Source organism: Tamandua tetradactyla, chromosome 1, assembly GCF_023851605.1.
Source record: "Tamandua tetradactyla isolate mTamTet1 chromosome 1, mTamTet1.pri, whole genome shotgun sequence".
In the NCBI taxonomy this organism is placed as follows: domain Eukaryota; kingdom Metazoa; phylum Chordata; class Mammalia; order Pilosa; family Myrmecophagidae; genus Tamandua; species Tamandua tetradactyla.
In genome coordinates, this window is record NC_135327.1 from 228,633,673 (window position 1) to 228,651,109 (window position 17,437).

At 37.2% G+C, this 17,437-nt stretch overlaps 2 pseudogenes; both read right to left on the reverse strand.

Annotated features, from left to right (window-relative positions):
* Nucleotides 1–228: 228 nt before the first annotated feature.
* On the reverse strand, nt 229–738 carry LOC143682868 (6-pyruvoyl tetrahydrobiopterin synthase pseudogene; annotated as a pseudogene).
* A 9,914-nt stretch (nt 739–10,652) lies between these two features.
* On the reverse strand, nt 10,653–11,600 carry LOC143688298 (S-adenosylmethionine decarboxylase proenzyme 2 pseudogene; annotated as a pseudogene).
* Between the last annotated feature and the right edge of the window lie 5,837 nt (nt 11,601–17,437).

Below are 17,437 nucleotides of genomic sequence, written 5' to 3' on the forward strand. Positions count from 1 at the left end.
AAGTGATTTTTAATCTATAAGTAAAAGAACTCTGAATAATTTTGAGGATATATTACAAATTTGGTTTAAAAATAGATTTAAATTTAAAACAGGTGTTACAATGACCAGGCGCTCCAGAACAGAGTGTGGAGGACAACTGCGTGATGACTCTTTAGTACTCTAAGAAGATAAAGATCTTTTTCAAATACAGAAAGAAATTAGGTCTTTCTACAATGCTGACCCTAAGATCTATTTTCCTTTATAGACTACAATATTATCGTCAGTATCAGATACTTTTACTTTATAAAGAACTCCCACAGGAAGAAATTTCTGCAAGTTCTCCCGGATATATACAGCCACGTTTTCTGTCGTGCTCACGACATCAGTGAACTATGGCACATCCAGACCCATTCTTTCCATGCTTCTAATTGCCTCCTCCACATATTCTTTGAGGTCAGTCAAGCTCATAACCATCCCTGCAACAGGACCAATCTCTCCATGCACTGTCACCACAACTTTGTAATTGTGCCCATGGCCATTTGGATTGTTGCATTTCCCAAACAGTTTCAAGTTTTCTGCATTACTCAGAGGTTTGCTGTGGAGCCGGTGGCTCGCGCTGAAGGAGACGAGGCGGGAGACCTGTGCATGATGCCCACGGCCCGAGCCCACAACCCATCGCCCGCTGCCGGAGCCCACTGCCCGCACACACCGCTCACGCCCACCGCGCTCATGGTCTTCCAGGCCCCGGCGCCTCAGCATGCACTCCTCCCAGGGCGGGAAAAAGCCAAATTTTAGTTTTGATTGCATTTTACAGCTTAAAAAAAAAAATACTGCAGATACTTAAAGTGGAAAGTGCTACCGATCATCACTACAGCAGGAGAAGCATCCGAAATTGGAGAAAACGTAATATTTATGCTCCATTTGGAGGGGTCTAGGTGGTTTCTCATACCTTGTATTTCTATTGCAGTAAATATTGCTGCTTGTGCCATTTTTCTTGCCTGGTTCTCATATAAGATTATGTGGTTTAAGATTTGGATGATTAACTTTTCTGGTCAGAAACATTTGATTCTAACTTTGTGATCCTTGATGCATTCAGGGAAATGGACATGTGCGAACCGTCTGGAGGAAAAGATCCTATTACAACATCGAACTGAATGGCGTTAACCCCTCATTTTCTCTGCCATCTCCAAGAAGATTTTTTTTTTCCTCCGCACAATATACTAAATAGCCACTAATAGCTGGACTATTGAAGTAGAAATGTATTGCCTGAGTCAGACATTAGCAATTAGATACTTTGGTGATGTAAGAAAAGACGCTTAAAACAAGTCAGGCTAATAACTTAAGAGCACTTTATGTATCCAGTTCACAGCTTATCGGTATCATCTGAAAATAGGGCCTGACATAGAGTATTTGTTGACTGATCAAGTGCATATGCGAGTTTAACTTTAAAAGCTTCATTAATATACAATATATAAATCTTTCATTTTTGGAAATTAATTCCTAATTCAGCTACTCATAACAGCTGTGCTGAAAGGGGGCCTGGGGGTCCCATGCATTAGAGAAAAGGGAGACATTTCATTTGTATAAAGAGAAGTTTTGTTCAGTGGGTTTTTAATGTCTGAAAGAGGCTGTAGGCCAGAGTGAAATCATCACACTTGTGATTTAATTAATACCCAGTTTATTCAAGCCTTTAAATTTAGCTAACAGCTATTGATGTTTTACTTATAAATCTAGGGCTATTGCATTAAAATGAAAAAGCAACCTCAATTGACTTCCAAGTGATTATCAATTTGACAGTTTAATTTCTCATGCTTATTTTTTTAATCTAAGTACAAAAAGTACAAAAAACGATATAAATATCCATGTCCACCACTAGCTTAAGAAATAAAATATTATAGATACTATTGCAGTTCCCTGAATATCCCTCCAAAGTGGGTCTCCCCTACTCCACCTCCGCCACCATGATTCTGGATTATTATTCTATAAGTGTTACTGAAAGACACTATACTGTGTTGCTATGCATGTTATAAAACATTATTATATAGGGAAATTTTATCCTAGACTGTTCCTCCTTTTTATGTTGGAAACAGATAACTTGTTCTAAATTTCAAAGGTCCACAGCCAGAGGGGAATTTTGCCTCAGGACACACCAAGCCCATAACTGACTTTAATAAGACTTTGTACTTAACATTTGTTACTGAAATGATTTAAGCCTTTGTGGATATTGTGATGGAATGAATGTATTTTGCACATGGGAAGAACATGTCTTTTAGGAGTCCAGAGGGTGGAGTGTGCTGGTTTGAATGTGTTATGTATCCCCAGAAAAGCCTACGTTCATTTAATCCATTCCCATGGGTGCAGACTTATTGTGGGTGGGACATTTTGGTTAGGTTGTTTCCACAGAGATGCGACCCTGCCCATTCAAAACGGGTCTTAATTCCATTGCTGGAGTCCTCTACCAGGGGAGAGAAGACAGAGGAACCTGAGAGAGGGCTCAGAGACAGAAACGCCCCAGGAAAAACGAGGAAGGACCCACAAGAGAGAGAAAGAAAACGCCCACAAAGACGTTTTGGAGAGAAGGACCAGCAGACATCGCCGTGTGACGGAGGAACCCTGGATGCCAGCAGCCTTTCCTCAGAGAAGGTATCGTCCTCGTGATGACTTAATTTGGACATTTCCATGGCCATAGAACTCTGAATTTGTAACCTAATAGATCCCCTTTGTAAAAGCCAAAAAAAAAGTATATAAAAGTATCCAACGTCCCTCGTTGGACTTTTTCGGAAGTCTGTGTAGTCAGTGACGTTGAGCTGCAAGGGTTTCTGTGGTTCATCTTTTCATTCTTTCTAAAATATAAAATCTTTTGCTAGACTGAAATTTTAAATCTTTAACATATTTCTGTAGACACGTTTATCCGTCTTTTCCTTCATCATATGTACTTTTTAAATCTTATTTGAGAAATCCTTCTCTACCTCAAGTTCATAAAGATATCCTCCCACCTGTTAAAGATCTGGTGTTCCCACATATGTCTTTAACCTGTCCTGAAAATAATTCTTGTGTATGTCATCGAGATAAGGGTTCCATATTCTGCTTGTCCAAATGGGAAACCAGATGTCCCATCCCGTTTGTTAACGAGTCCACACTTCACCTCGGGTCTGTAACGCTGCCTCTGTCACAGGTAGACCCTTCAGGTGGGACTGCTGGGAGATCGATGGGGGGGAGGGGGACTTAAACTTTAACATTTTAGGTCTAGCTTGAATGGGGGTGGCTGTCTATTGGATCCTCCACCTTGGACTTGGACTTTTGCCATCAGTCTTCAAAATGAGAGCTCAAGGGGGTGCAAGGGTAGTTCAGTGGCAGAATTCTCACCTGCCATGCAGGAGACCTGGGTTTGATTCCCAGCCCATGTACTTCCAAAAAAACAAACAAACAAACCAAAAAATTCAACAAATGGTGCTGCAATAACCCATTACTCACATGGAGAAAGAATGAAATGTGACCCCCACCATGCAGTATACAAAACAAACAAAAAAACCGAGAGCCCAAGTTCACAAGACTTGCCCCTTAGAAAAGTGAACTATTTTCTTTCTCAGTTCTCACTTTTACTTAAACTGTTCAGTGAATTCAATGGGAGAGTCTAAACAACCTACCCTATCATATACCTAGAAATAAAAGTATCAATAGACTATTCTCAGGTTAAATTATATTTACATTCTGGGGATATATCCAAAGTATGGAATTTTTAAATACAGTATTTTGTTTGAGATTTTGATTTTTACACAAGGATGGATTCCCTATATTATCCTGATTTTTTTTTGTAGTATCCCTCCTGATTTTGACATCAAAGTTATAGTAAGTTCATCAAATATGTAGAAAAGTTTCCTTCTTCTTCAACTCTCTGAGATAATATGTATAATATTGAAAATATCTGTTTTTTGAAATGTAGTAGCATTTACTGGTAAACCAGTCTAAAGCTATAATTTTTATGAGTGATATTTGATCTTTGTGCTCTATTCGTATTTTTAATTTATTGAGTCAAAATCTTTTAATTGTAGTTTTTAGAACATTGGCCACTTGATTTAAATTACAAAATTTATTCCCACAGTTTTTCATAGCTTTCTATTACGATTTTAAATTTTCACACAGTTCCTTAGGGTTTTATCCTTTTTCTTCATATTGATTTTTTCTTTCTTTTAATCAATCATGCTAGAAGTCTGTTTTAATACACATTTCAACTCTTTGCTTTTTTGATCTTAGTATTTCATATTTGTTTTCTACTTCACTAACTTCAGCTATAATTGTTATTTTCTCATCTTTCTTTGTGTTTATTCTGAAATATATTTTAATTTTTATCCTAAGATGATGCTAGCCTGTCTTATTTTCTCCCATAGTCTATCTGGTGACAACTCTGTCTCTTCATTTGAATCCCACAAGTTTTGAAATTTAGTATTTATATTATTAATTAAATCTAAATATTTTCTATTTTTCATTATAATTTCTTCTTTGACTCAAGTTTTAAGTGTGTTTCAAATTTCCAAATACATGGTCTTTTCTGCTTCTCATTTATGATCTTTTTATCTTTCCTTTTTTTGGCGTTACTGAGCTGCCTAGAACTTTCAATAAAATATTACCTAGAAGTGATGATAATGGCATCCTTACCATACTCCTCGTCTCACAGGGAAAGTTCGTAATGCTCCCCCATTACGTCTGATGTTTGCAGGTGTTCTTTATCAGATTAGTAAAGTTCCTTTTCCTAGTTTACTGAGAGGTTGATGTTTTGTTGTTTTTAATATGAGTGGATGTTGAATATTGTCAAATGCTTTTTTCTGCATCTATTGGTATCATATAGTGTTTCTCCTTTTATTTGCTATGTGATGAGTTACACTAAATTTTCCTCTAATGTTAAACCAATCTTGCATTCCTGGGATAAGCAAATCCTAGTCATGATATTTTATCCACTTCACACAATGCTGAGTTCAGTTTGGTATTGTCTAGAGGATGTTTTATGTTCTTGAGTGAGATTGACCCCTCGTTTTCCTTTTTCATGCTGATCTTGTTGGGTTTGGAACCAAGTTTATGAAAGTCTCACAAAACTGGTTTCTATTTTTTTTTTTTTACTATTCTCAGGATTTTTTTTTTTTTGTATTGGATTCGAATAATTTCTTTTTTGAATGTTTGATAAAATCATCAATGAAGACTTCCAGGCCTGAGGTTTACTTTGTAGGGTCATTTTTCTCTAGTGATTTGAGTTTTTTAGTAATGTTAACAATACTAATAATATTAATAATAATCAGGTTTTTATTCCTTCTTGAGTCAGAGTACCTATTTATTCCTCTATTTTCTTCTGAGTTTATCCAATTTTTCCAAATTCTGAAATTTACTTGCATATTTTTTTTTGTAATACCCTCTTTTTTATCTTTTTAGTACCTGAGGCACCCCTTGTGGCTTTTGGCTTTGTTGAACATTCTTATGGTATGATTGTACTCTATTTCATTAATTTTGGTTATTTCTTATTTCCTACTTTCTACTTTCATTGAGGTTATTTTCTTTTATTTTTCAAATTTCTTTAGATTTATGCTTAGCCATTCATTTTTAGCCTTTCTTCTTCTCTAATATACCCATTCAAGACTATAAATTCCTTTCTATGTACTCTTTAGCTACATTCCACAAGTACTGCTGTGTAGATTTTTTAATCATTCTGTTTAATTCATTTGTTTTCATTCTCTTATTTATTAATATAAATCCTTGATCAGAATTACCTTCTGAGTGCTGCTTTATGTGCATTCCATGGGTTTTGATATGTATTTTCTAGACAACCTTCAATTTTGATTTTGATTTCTGAATTAACTCAGTGGTTGTTTTCTGATCATGGTAAGTCGGTTGCCCATGTAGTTGAATTCCTGCCTTTGATAGTCTTTTGATGGGTCTTTTTGTTTGAATGGTTTGTGTTGTTTCTGACTGCTCTTCAGACATCCTTTTTACTTTAGATATTCTGTAGTTTTGCTATGATACTTCAAATATGGATATGTTTTTATTTATCTTGCTTGGGATTCAGAGGTCTTGTATCTGTGGATTGGGATGTTTCACAAGGTCTAGAAAACTAGTTGTCCTTCGAGACCTCAAATTAAGTAAATGTTGGACCTCTCACGCTATCCTCTATCTCTCCTAATTTGTGCTCATATTTTTTTCTTTCATATCTTTGCCTCTTTTTTTGCCACATGTGGATTCTTACTTCCAGGTCACTCATTTTCTTATTAGAATTATCTAATTCTCTGCTCCCTTGGAAGTTTTCCCAGCTCATCATCAAGTCATGTGTTTATATGTGGGTTAGAGAGTTTAGGCTTATTTACCTTTGAGCTGACAAGACGAAGCTGCAGAGGTGCTGATCACGTCCATTTTGTCCTGCATCACTGCTACAAAGATGGCAGGAAGTAATAGTCTTTTTTTACATGGGCAGGCACTGGGAATCGAACCTGGGTCCTCTGGCTTGGAAGGCAAGCATTCTTGCCTGCTGAGCCACCGTGGCCTGCCCCGTAATATTCTTTTTTAAATGTAACCTGACCTCCACCCTAATGACAATGTACAGGGAGACACCAGTCCTGATCACTTTCATTTTTGTACCAAGTAAAAGACAGGTTGCTCCTCAGACTGAGTCACCTTATTCATTTATTTATTTTTGACAATGAAATAAGCAAACTTTTATTGAAGCATAAGTCAGGGGACAGAAGTACATTTCAATCGATTTAAATCCCACACCATGAAGGGAGAATTTATGGCATGAAAACTTCCCCTCCTCTATCACATGATGATTTAGATTAGTATCCAATCTACAGTTTTCATTTTCTAGGCTTACTTCCATACAAATGTGTGTACTTTATCAAAATTAGGCAAAAAAGAAAATTAGGCAGAATTTGTACTTTTTTAAAAAATCAGACCTCAAGCCAACAAATATCATGAAATCTGCTGAGATTCTATTCAAGAACAAAATCCACTTTGAGTATTGGTCCTCAAGAAACCAAAGCTCCAAAACATTAGGTGCAATACTATTTACATAATCAAACTGATTACACATCAACTGAATGCTTCTTCAATGAAACTTTCAACAACGTGCTTTTTTTTTTTTTAAGTCAAAATAGTGTTCCACCATGGATGCATGGAACCCTGAGTAGGGCATGAGATTTTGTTGGTTTGTCTGGAGTGATGCCCCAATGAATCCCAGAGTAATTTGAACAGTGAATAAAGGAGTATTTGCAGAGTGGTGAGAAAGAGGGAAAATTCAACTTCCTCAAGTTGAATTCTTAATATTCTCACAAGCAGTGCGGACAACCAGCGCAATAGGCTGAGACCCCAATCTTGAGGTTTGTTCATATGAAATTTAACCCCACAAGGGATAGGTCAAGCCTACTTAAAATTAGGCCTAAGAGTCGCCCCAAAAAGAACCTTTTTTGTTGCTCAGATGTGGCCTCTCTCTCCAGCCAACACAACAAGCAAACTCATTGCTCTTCCCCTGTCTACGTGGGACATGACTCCCAGGGGTGTGGACCTTCCTGGCAATGTGGGACAGAAATCCTAGAATGAACTGAGAGTCAGCATCAAGGGATTGAGAAAACCTTCTCGACCAAAAGGGGGAAGAGTGAAATGAGACAAAATAAAGTGTCAATGGCTGAGAGATTCCAAACAGAGTCGAGAGGTTATCCTGGAGGTTATTCTTATGCATTAAATAGATACCACCTTATTAGTCAAGATGTAATGGAGAGGCTGGAGGGAACTGCCTGGAAATGTTGAGCTGTGTTCCAGTAGCCATGCCTCTTGAAGATGATTGTATAATGATATAACTTTCACAATGTGACTGTATGATTGTGAAAACCTTGTGTCTGATGCTCCTTTTATCTACCTTATCAACAGATGAGTAAAATATATGGAATAAAAATAAATAATAGGGGGAACAAATGTTAAAATAAATTTAGATTGAAATGCTAGTGATCAATGAAAGGGAGGGGTAAGGGGTATGGTATGTATGAATTTTTTTCTGTTTTCTTTTTATTTATTTATTTTATTATTTTATTTTATTTATTTATTTATATTTCTTTTTCTGAATTGATATAAATGTTCTAAGAAGTGATCATGATGATGAATATGCAACTATGTGATGATATTGTGAATTACTGATTATATATGTAGAATGGAATGATCAAAAATTAAGAATGTTTGCGTTTGTTTATTATTGCATTTTTTAAAAATTTGAAAATTAATAATAAAAAAAAACAATGTGCCAATCACTTGATTTCAAACCACGTAGATTTTATTTAGAAACCTTAAAAAAAGCAGGGGTGGGGGGTGGTGGTGGTTTCGTCTATAAATATGGAAGGAAAAAATACCACAAAACCAGAGAGAATAAAAAAAATTGGTGACTAGAAGAAATACAAAATTTGGTTAACTTCACTGTTCTCTCAGCTGCTTAAATTCCACAGAATTTGCTAAAAAGATGCTTATACTCTTCGCAGCCTATATTTCTTGTCATTTCCCATTGACTATTTTGGAATTTCATGTTATGTTTTATGAATAGCTTCACTGTGAATGCCTGAATAAACTGGATAGCTATCATTCCAAGCAGCCACTTTATTTATCCCATCAAATCCTGGTGAAAGATGCACCAGTGAGAAGGATAGATGAAGTCAGAATACGATCACCAAGTCGCAGAACTTTAAGCCACAGGAGAGAAAAGACACTGATTCTGCTTTTACCAAAGCTTTCAACATACTGTTAGTGGAAATTAGTGGAAATAGTTGCTAAAGTAAAAGTTACAGTGAGTGATCCAAACTGACTTACCAAATTCAGTGCAAACTTTAAGCTAAATTGCTCTACAAATAAGTTTTGTGATAAACACCATTTATACTACTTAGCAAGTTAGGAAAGACATCAAACTCATGATAAGCTAATCTCATTTACTGATTTACTAGGGAATATGGCATGGTTTAGCATTTCCCTACAGTTCTGCCCATGTACCTAATCTCAAGCTACAATAGGCTAATGTTCATTTTTGTCACCATCTGCCAATAAAGAGGAGACCAAATTCACTTGGCATTAAAAGAAAACTGGGACCAGGGTCCACTCTCTTTTCCCCTCTGGGGTATAAGGTCATATAAACCCACAGTGTCACAGTGTATTGCTTTATTTGGGGGGTGGGGGTGGAGCTGAGGGGTGAGGGAGCAATATTGTTAAAATAGTTCACAAAACGAATAACTGCATTGCTCAGATGTACCCTTTCTCTCTCTAATCCCAACTCTGCAAGTGAAATCATTGCCCTCCCCTCTACGTGGGACATGACATCGAGGGGTGAAAAGTCCTCTTGGCAACGTGGGAGATGACTCCCAGGGATGAGCCTGGCCCTGGTACTGTGGGATCGACAGTGCCGTCCTGACCAAAATAGGGGGAAAGAATTGTAACAAATAAGGTATCAGTGGCTGAGAGAGTTGGAAAGGTTACTCTGGAGGCTACTCTTATGCAAACTTCAGCTAGATATTGCTACTTATTATAGTTTGCCAAACTTCACCAAAATCATTCCTGCCAACCTTAAAGAAACACCTAGGGCTCTCTCAAAGATTCTGCAAAGATCCCAATCACTATGATTATTTTCCAGAAACCTACAACCTCCAGATGAGTTCCTAGGCCAGGTAAGTTCTGAAACCCAGAGAGGCCATCCTTTCCAGAACATCAACTAGTTCCATCCCCCATCCCATATTATCAACAGCCCTTTCCAACATGAAAAAAATTAGAATGGGCATAGGCCAAATAATCCTAAAGATTGGGAGAAAGATCAAAGGAGAAGGTGAAGTTATACAGAGGAGGTAGGGTTTAACAAATGAGTATGACTGTTGAATCATTATATTGATATTCCTTTAAGTCTCCAATGTGTTGGAGCAGCTAGAAGGAAAAACCTAAAATTGTGGAATTGTAACCCATACCAAATTCTGAAACGTGTTCTACAACTAATTGTTGTGGTGTACTTTGAAATTTATTGCTTTTTTGTATGTACGTTATTTTTCACAATAAAAATAAAATAAAATAAACAAGGGACAGAAAAATGAATAACTGCAATCATTTTATTAAGATGGCTTGACTCATGAGAGGAAAACTTTAATGGCAGTTGCAAGAAACATCTGTATGAAGTAGAAAATGGTTTCGATAACATTAGTACAGAATACATCTTAGAAACTGGATGTAACTGATGTAAAATTCAGGCAGCAATTTAATAGAATAATCCCAGATGGCTAGGTTGAGGCCTACACCTAATGAGGATGAAAACCTTGTCTGTGGGGAATTTTGGATGATGGCTGGAGAAATGTTATACCATGCATACACCAAATTGAATTGTCTCACAAGTGTTGTAGAGTTTCATACAGTGAAAGGGTTTTTCTACATGCACTTCAATTTCACAGCAACAGTGGCACAGAATACCTAAACACCGAAGAGCGCATTCATGCAAGACACCTACTTCCTCGATACAATAATGCGCACAACAATACAAAGTGACCACACTGTGATGACAACAGGGGCTACCTGTAGCTGCAAGGTGGTGGCTGCAGAAAGCAGGGCCTGGTATCGATATCTAGGCAGCAACCACCACCTTCTCCAATGTGTGTTCTCTTTCTTTTTTTTTCCTTCATTTTTCTTAATCAACTTTGCTGTCGTTGCTCATTCTCAGCAGAACTGGTAAAAACAAAGTTGTAAACACTGACCCCAGCACTCTGACATTCAAAACCTTCAATCTTCTGGGGTGAGAAAGCACTGGGCGACATTTAGAACTGAATTCACAAACAAGGTGGTCACGGATTTTCTGGATTTCCACAGCATTCCTGATCAGGCCATCACAGGAAGTCTGACTTAAGTTTGTTTCAAAACTAACATAAGAAAATTCTGGTTCTGCAGTGATGTGAGTAGCCCAGTAAGTTCCATCCCACTTCATTCCATTTATTGAATGCCCACGAAGATTGAACGGGGCGGGGGGGCATCAGTGACAGAACGTGGTATCTATCAGGCCATGAATTCCACTTTCACGAGTGACATCCTTTGCAGCAACACCACATTTCATGCACAGCTGGTCGGGAACTGCTGGGTCACGCTCCCTCCTCGGAATGTCCAGGGTTAGGTCTGGCTGACATTACATGACTCTTTGGGAAAGCCAAAGCATACAAATACCAACAGTCAGAATTCATCCATACCATACAACAGGCTGCTCCTTTTGGGAAAATCACATTAAGAAATTCTATTTCTTCCTGGAAATTCTGGTGTGGGTACCCGTGGTGAGAAGGTGTCATGAAGTTCTTATGAGAATAAAAGAAGCTTTGAATTGAGGCAATCCCACTGAAATCTCTAGCAAGCCTCAACAGGGAACTGAGTGCTCTCAGCTGATAGGAGGGTGGTGCCACTTGTCTTCAAAATGAAACCACTCCTGAAGACAAACATGCTACTCTCACTGAGTACGTAAGCGTCCTGCTTGTCAGTTTTTGTCACACTTATGGTTGAACACTGCACATCCTTCAAAAATATGTCCCACTCAGATTTCACGATGGAGCAAAGATCCCCAGATCCTTGGCTTGCATTGGCTGCTGCTGGGAGAACCAAACCTCCCAGCAGCTTCTCATGCCCTTGGAAAAATATGTGTAGCTTCCATCACCAAGAGACCAGCAAACAAGCAACAACCACAGAAAATCAACCAGATTAAATACTTTTTTCTGCTGCTGCAGGTTGTTTCAGGTGTGTTACTAAAATTCACGTTCTTTTTTTTGGTTTTTTGCTATAATTTTATATTAACTTAAAAAAAAGAATGAATAAAAATTTCCCAGCCCTTGGAGGGAACTGCCTGAAAATGTAGAGCTATGTTCCAGTAGCCGTGTTTCTTGATGATGATTGTATAATGATATAGCTTTCACAATGTGACTGTGTGACTGTGAAAACCTTGTGTCTGATGCTCCTTTTATCTACCTTGTCAACAGATGAGTAGAACATATGGAATAAAAATAAATAATAGGGGGAATAATGTTAAAATAAATTTAGTTTGAAATGCTAGTGATCAATAAAAGGGAGGGGTAAGGGCCACGGTGGCTCAGCAGGCAAGAATGCTCGCCTGTCATGCCAGAGGACCTGGGTTCGATTCCCAGTGCCTGCCCATGTTAAAAAAAAAAAAAAGAAAGGGACGAGTAAGGGGTATGGTATGTAAAAAATTTTTTTCTCTGTTTTAGTTTTATTTTTCTGTTGTCTTTTTATTTCTTTTTCTGAATTGATGCAAATGTTCTGGGAAATGATCATGATGATGAATATGCAACTATGTGATGACATTGTGAATTGCTGAGTGTATGTGTAGAGCGGAATGAGCATGTGTTGGGAATGTTTGTGTTTCTTTCTTGCAATTTTTTTTTAATTAATAAAAAAATTTTAAAAAGAAAAGAAAAAATTTTTTCCCAGCCTATTTTTGTGAATATGAGTCTGTTGGAAGTAAGAAGCAGGTAGAGTCGGTCTCTTGCAGCCCGCTGCTCCGCGATTACAGAGTAGAGTGGGCACTAGCCAATGTCGCCGGCCATTCTGTGTAAGCCCCGGGTCACCTTCTCCTGAGTCCTCAGTCCCTGCCAGCTCTAAAATGACAGGAATTGCATGCTGGTGCGAACTTTTTCCTGCATTTCGCATCTTTTACTCATAGATAGCATTCTCCATAAAATGGCACTGTTTTCAGGTGATTTAAGAAAGAAGGATTTGGGATCGATCGTCTCTACTCCTCCATTTCAAAACTAGAAATTATAATTAAAACTTTAAATAATCTACTTAAAGCTTTTTTTTCTTTATTAGAAATGCTGTGGGTTTACAAAAACAATCATGCATAAAATACAGGATTCTCATATACCACCCTATTATTAGCACATCCCATTGGTAAGGAATATGTGTTACAATTAATGATAGCACATTTTTATAATTGTATTACTAACTGTAGTCAATGTTTTAACTTAGGGTTCCCTGACTAAGGTACTGCTATGGATTTCATTTTTAAATGTATTCTGTTACCATACAGACAACCTAACAATTCCCCTTTTAAGTGAATTATTTCAGTACTGTTAATTACATTCATGACCTTATCCCACCATCACCCCCATCCATTACCAAAACATTTCCATGCTTCCAATTAGGAACCCCGTAAGTTTTGGGGCTTAACTTCCCATTCCCTATTCCCACCCCATCCCCTAGGATTGCATTTATGGCTAATTACTAAGGAGCGTGTCTTCACAGTGAGAGATGTTTAACCCAATCAGGTGAAGGCTTTAAAAGGAGAAGTGATGACTTCAGCAGTTAGGAGAGAGAACTTTCATCTCTATTCCACCAGTCATATTTTCCTGGGGACTTCATCAGGGACCTTCATCAGAGTTGCCAGCTTGCAGCCTTGCCCTGTGCAGCCTTGAACTCGTGCATCCCCACAGTTGCATGAAACGTTTTTTAAAAATCGCATATTTACAGATATCTCCTGTTGGTTCTGTTTCCCTAGGGAACCATGACTAACACAGTACCACTTATCTCTTTCTTGTTGTTGTTGCTCATGCTTTGGGTATAAAGTCTGGGAAACTGTTACCTAACACAGGTCCTGAAGATGCTTCCCTACAATTTCTTCTAGGAGCTTGTTAGTTCTGGCTCTTATATTTAGGTCTTTGATCCATTTTGAGTTGATTTTTGTATAAGATATGAGGTAAGAATCCTCCTTTCTTTGCAAATGGAGATCTAGTTTTCCCAGCATCATTTATGGAAGAGATTATTCTTTCCTACTTGAGTAGTCTTTTGCACCTTGTGAAAAATCAGTTAGCCATAAATGTGAGGGTTGAGTTCTGAGCTCTCAATTCTAGTCCATTGGTTTATATGTTTATCCTTATGTAGGCCATGCCATTTTGATTATTGTGGCTTTGTAATATGTTTTAATATCAGGAAGTGTGAGTCCTCCAACCTCATTCTTCTTTTTCAAGATTGCTTTAGCTATTCTGGGTCCCTTACCCTTCCATATATATTTGATCATTGGCTTTTCCATTTGTGCACAGAAGCTGTTGAAATTTTGCCTGGGATTGCATTGAAACTATGAATTGCTTTGGGTAAGACTGACTTCTTAACAATATTTCATCTCCCAATCCATGAAAAGGAATGTCTCTCAGTTTACTTAGGTCTTCTTTGATTTCTTTTGGCAATGTTTTGTAGTTTTCTGTGTACAAATCCTTCACATCCTTTAGATGTAGTCCTGGTTAGATTTATTCCTAGATACTTGAGGCTTTTAGTTGCTATTGTGAATGGAATTTTGTTCTTGATTTCTTCTTCCGAATACTCATTGCTGGTATATAGAAACATGACAGATTTAGGGTGTTGCCCTTTACCCCACCACATTGCTAAATTCATTTATTAGCTCTAGGAGCTTTGCTGTTGCTGTTTCAGAATTTTCTATAAATAAGATCATATCATTTGCAAATAGGGAAATTTTCACTTTTTCCTCTCCAATTTGGGTGCCTTTTATTTCTTTTTTCTGACCTAGCTCTAGCTCTAGCCAGAATTTCTAGCCCAATATTGAATAACCATGGTGACAGTGGGCATCCTTGTCTTGTTCCTAATGTTAGAGGGAAAGTTTTCACTCTTTCATCATTAAGTAGGATGTAAGCTGTGGGCTTTTCCCATATACCCTTTATCAGGTTGAGGAAGTTTCCTTCTATTCCTATTGTTCTAAATGCTTTTATCAAGAAGTGATGGTGGATTTTGTGAATTGCCTTTTATACATCAATTGAGATGATCACATGTGTGTTTCCCCCCATCAATCTGCTAATGCGGTGTATTACATTAATTGATTTTCTTATGTTGAATCAACCTTGCATACCAGGGTTAAAGCCCGCCTGATTATGACATACAATTCTATTAATATGCTGTTGAATTCGGTTTGTTACTGTTTTGTTGCGGATTTTTGCATCTATATTCTTCAGAGATATTGGTCTGTTGTTTTATTTTCTAGTGGTATGTTTACCTGGTTTTCTTATGAGGGTGATGGTGGCCTCCTAGAGTGCATTAGGGAGCATTCTTTCCTCTTCAATTTTTTGGAAGACTTTGAGCAGAATTGGAGTCAGAGAAGACACATTCTATGATTGCAATATCTTTAATGTATTGAGACTTTTCTTGTGACCTAACACATGACCTATCCTGTAGAATAACCCATGTGCACCGGGGAAGGACATTTATTCTGTTTTTATTGAGTGAAGTGTTCTATAAATGTCTCTTAGGTCTAGTTGCTTTATAGAATTGTTCAAGTCTTCTATTTCCTTACAGATATTCTGACTAGATGTTTTACCCACTATTGAAAGTGATGATTAAATTTCTCCCTTTAAATCTGTCAGTACTTGTTTTATGTATTTTGGGATTCTGCCATTAGGTACATATATGCTTATAATTGCTGCATCTTCTTGTTCACTTGTCACCTTTACCAGTAAATAACCATCTTTGTCCTTCGTAAGTGTTTTTTCTTAAAGTTTATTTTATGTAATTTTAGAATAGCTACCCCAGCTCTCTTTGAATTACTATTTGAATGGTATACTTTTTCCATCCTTTCATTTGCAACCTATTCATATCTTTGAATTTAAGGTGACTCTCTTGCAGACAGATCATGTTTTTTATTCCATTCCGCCAATCTCTGTCTTTTGACAGCAAAGTATAATCCATTTAATGTCACTAGCGATAATGCAAGACTTTCTGAAAGGTTTAGGAGGCAAAAGGGTGAGAGAGAAGAAAGGTACATCAGGAAATTTAAAGTGTGTGTGAGGGGTTATTTCTGCGCTCCCGGGCAGAACTCACCAAACCCAAGATGGAGGGAGGTGAGTGGGCACGTGGGCTTCGTGGGCTTCATTGCGGGCAGCTTTTAAGGATGGGGGTCAGGTAACATCCGGAAGGGGCGGTTCATTAGTTCCGGAAGTCAGGTTGGGAGGGTTGACACAGCCACCGCAGCTCCAGTTGCAGTGCTCTTCCCTGTTCCCCCGACCTAACACTTTCTTCTGCCGTTTTGCTATTTAGCCTTTGTATGTCTTATACCTTTTTTGTTGCTCAATTCTTCCATTAATGCCTACTTTTGTGTTTATTTTTTATTTTTATTTTTTAGTTTTTTTATTGTAAAAACTTAAAATCAAACATGCAAACGTTCTTGACATACAAAAATTCCATACATGGAATACAATCAATGGCTCACAATATTTTCACATAGTTGTGTACTAAACACCATGATCATTTTTTTAACATTTGCCTCATTCCAACCCAAGAAATAAAAAAAAAAAACTCATACATGCCATAATTCTTACCCCTACCTCTAATTGATCACTAGTATTTCAATCTTCTCAGTTTATTTTAACCTTTGTTCCCCCATTACTTGCTTATTTTTAACTTCTTTATTGTATAACATAGCATATATGCAAAACAAAGAAAGAAAAAAGCAATAGTTTTCAAAGCACTCTTCAACAAGTAGTTACAGGACAGATCCAAGATATGATTCTCTCAGATATTATCTTCTAGCTGCTCCAGAATATAGGAGACTAGAAGACATAAATATTTTTATATCATCACAATCAACTTTGATTTTCTTTTTTTGTGAAAAGTAACATATATGCATAAAAGCAATAAATTTCAAAGCACAGCACCACAATTAGTTGTAGAACATATTTCAGAGTTTGGCATGAGTTATAATTCCACAATTTTAGATTTTTACTTCTAGCCGTTCTAAGACTGGAGACTAAAAGATATCAATTTAATAATTCAGTGTTCTAGTTTGCTAGCTGCCGGAATGCAACATAACAGAAAAGGGATGGCTTTTAAAGAGGGGAATTTAATAAGTTGCTAGTTTACAGTTCAAAGGCAGAGAAAATGTCCCAATTAAAACAAGTCTATAGAAATGTCCAATTGAAGGCATCCAGGAAAAGATACCTTTGGTTCAAGGAGGCTGTCAAAGTTCAGGGTTTCTCTCTCAAGTGAGAAGGCACATACACATGGTGAACACAGTCAGGGTTTCTCTCTCAGCTGGAAGGGCACATGACAAGCAAGGCATCATCTGCTAGATTTCTCTCCTGGCTTCCTATTTCATGAAACTCCCCAGAAGGCATTTTCCTTCTTCATCTCCAAAGTGTTTATTTTATTTTTTGCACTGCATCATATTTAGTGCCTTTCTATCTATATATTTTTATATATTTTCCACGTGGTTACCATGGGTTAAAAGTTATCCAAAATATACGAGTCATATTTGGTTTGATAACAACTTAACTTAATATACTTTTCTTATACCCCTTTGTCTTCCTACATTTATTTATTTATTTATTTATTTATTTATTTATTTATTTTTGGTACTTGTTCCACTTAAATCTTTGAACACTATATGTCCTTATCATTACTTTTTATGCAGTTGCATTTTTGCACCTGT